The sequence below is a fragment of the Crocuta crocuta genome, unplaced genomic scaffold (genome assembly GCF_008692635.1).
Source record: "Crocuta crocuta isolate KB4526 unplaced genomic scaffold, BGI_CrCroc_1.0 scaffold73, whole genome shotgun sequence".
In the NCBI taxonomy this organism is placed as follows: Eukaryota; Metazoa; Chordata; class Mammalia; order Carnivora; family Hyaenidae; genus Crocuta; species Crocuta crocuta.
In genome coordinates, this window is record NW_027529443.1 from 163321 (window position 1) to 166582 (window position 3262).

A 3262-nucleotide genomic window follows, 5' to 3' on the forward strand; every position below is an offset into this window, starting at 1 on the left:
AAAATGCAACTGATTTCTGCACGTTGATTTTGTACCCTGCGACTTTGCTGAATTCATGAATCAGTTCTAGTAGACTTTTGGTGGAGTCTGTCAGGTTTTCCATGTAGAGTATCATGTTGTCTGTGAAAAGTGAAAGTTTGACTTCTTCTTTGCCAATTCTGATGCCTTTGATTTCCTTTTGTTTTCTGATTGCTGATGCTAGGACTTCAAGCACAATGTTAAACAACAATGGTGAGAGTGGACATCCCTGTCGTGTTCTTGATCTCAGGGGGAAAAGCTATCAGTTTTTTCCATTTTTTTGGAACAGCTTGAGAAGGATAGGTATTTAACTCTGTTTTAATGTCTGGTAGAACACCCCAGGGAAGCCATCTGGTCCAGGACTCTTATTTGTTGGGAGATTTTTGATAACTGACTCAATTTCTTCACTAGTTATGGGCCTGTTCAACTTTTCTATTTCTTCCCTTTTGAGTTTTGGTAGTGTGTGAGTGTTTAGGGATTTGTCCATATCTTCGAGGTTGTCCAGTTTGTTGGCATATAATTTTTTATAGCATTCCCTAGTAATTGCTTGTATTTCTGAGGGATTAGTTATAATAAATCAATTTTCATTCGTGATTTTATCAATTTGGGTACTCTTTCTCTTCTTTTTGAGAAGCCTGGCTAGAAGTTTATCAATTTTGTTTACTTTTTCAAAAAACAAACTCTTGATTTCATTGATCTGTTCCACTGTTTTTTTTGGATTCTGTGTTGTTTATTTCTGCCCTGATCCTTATTATTTCTCTTCTTCTGCTGGGTTTGGGGTGTCTTTGCTTCTCTGCTTCTAATTCCTTAAGGGGTGCTGTTAGGTTTTGTATTTGGGATTTTTATTGTTTCTTGAGATAGGCTTGGGTTGCAATGTATTTTCCTCTTGTGACTGCCTTTGCTGCATCCCAAAGATTTTGGGTTGTTGTATTTTCATTTTCATTTGTTTCCATATATTTTTACATTTCTTCTCTAATTGCCTGGTTGACCCATTCGTTCTTTAGTAGGGTGTTCGTTAAGTCCCTCTGGTCCAATGTGTCATTCAAGGCCATTGCTTGTTTAGTGATTCTCTGTCTAGTTGATCTATCCACTGCTGTAAGTGGAGTACTAAAATCCCCTGCCATTAGCACATTCTTATCAATAAGATTGTATATGTTTGTGATTAATTGTTTTATATATTTGGGTGCTCCCAAATTCAGTGTGTAGACATTATAATTGTTATCTCTTCCTGATGGATAGACCCTGTAATTATTATATAATGCCCTTCTTCAGCTCTTGTTACAGTCTTTACTTTAAAGTCTAAATTGTCTGATATAAGTATGGCTACTCCAGTTTTCTTTTGACTTCCAGTAGCATGATAGCTATTTCTCCATCTCCTCACTTTCAATCTGAAGGTGTTCTGTGGTCTAAAATGAGTCTCTTGGGGCACCTGAGTGGCTCAGTTGGTTAAGCATCCAACTTTGACTCAGGTCATGATCTCACAGTTTGTGGGTTCGAGCCCCGCGTCAGGCTCTGTGCTGACAGCTAGCTCAGAGCCTGGAGCCTGTCATCGGATTCTGTGACTCCCTCTCTCTCTGACCCTCCCCTGCTCATGCTGTCTCTATCTCTCTCAAAAATAAATAAAACATTTAAGTAAATACATACATACATACATAAACTGAGTCGCTTGTAGACAGCAAATAGATGGGTCTTGTTTTTTATCCATTCTGATACCCTATGTCTTTTGATTGGAGCAGTTAGTCCATTTACATTCAGTGGTATTATTGAAAAATATGGGTTTAGACTCATTGTGTTATCTGTAGGTTTCATGCTTGTAGTGATGTCTCTGGTACTTTGTATTCCTTGCAACATTTCCCTCATAGGATCCCCTTAGGATCTCTTGTAGGGCTAGCTTAGTGGTGATGAATTCCTTCAGTTTTTTTTGTTTGGGAAAACCTTTATCTCTCCTTCTATTCGGAATGACAGCCATGCTGGATAAAGGATTCTTGGCTGCATATTTTCCCTGTTCATCACACTGAAGATTTCCTGCCATTCTTTTCTGGCTTTCCAGGTTTCAGTAGATAGGTCTGCTACTACCCTGATGTGCCTCCCTTTGTACGTTAGGGCCCTTTTATCCCTAGCTGCTTTCGGAATTCTCTTTTTATCCTTGTATTTTGCCAGTCTCACTTATGATATGTCATGCAGAAGATTGATTCAAGTTACATCTGAGGGGAGTTCTGTGCCTCTTGGATTTCAGTGTCTGTTCCCTTCCCCAGGTTGGGGAAGTTCTCAGCTATGATTTGTTCAAGTACCTCTTCAGTCCCTTTCTCTATCTTCTTCTTCTAGAATTCCTATGATACACATATTGTTCCATTTGATTACACCACTCAGTTCTCGAATTCTCCTTCATGCTCCTGGATCAGTTTATCTCTCTTATTCTTGGCTTCCTCTTTTTCCATAATTTTATCTCCTAATTCACCTATTCTCTCCTCTCCATCCCCTCACTTTCAATCTGAAGGTGTCTTCTGGTCTAAAATGTCCTCTTCAATCCACACTGTGGCTGCCTCCATTTCATTTTGCACCTCATTTATAGCATTTTTAAATTCATCATGACTATTTTTAAAATCCTTGATCTCTGTAGCAGTGGAGTCTCTGCTGTCTCCAATGGAATGGAAAAAGATAGTTGGAAATGACATATCAGATAAAGGGATAGTATCCAAACTCTATAAGGAAATGACCAAACTCCACACTCAAAAAAATAATCCAGTGAAGAGATGGGCAGAAGACATGAACAGACACTTCTCCAAAGAGGACATCCAGATGGCCAACAGACACATGAAATGATGCTCAGCATCACTCATCATCAGGGAAATACAAATCAAAACCACACGGAGATACCACCTCACACCAGTCAGAGGGGCTAAAAGGAACAAATCAAGAGACTATAGATGCTGGCGAGGATATGGAGAAACGAGCACTCTCCTACACTGTTGGTAAGAATGCCAACTGGTGCAGCCCCTCTGGAAAACAGTGTGAAGGTTCCTCAAAAAATTAACAATAGAACTCCTCTATGGCCCAGCCATAGTACTGCTAGGAATTTGCTCAAGGGATACAGGAGTGCTGATGCATAGGGGCACATGTACCCCAATGTTTATAGCAGCACTTTCAACAATAGCCAAATCATGGAAACAGCCTAAATGTCCATCAACTGACAAATGGATCAAGAGCTAAAGTGATTTATATATACTATGGAATACTACATGGC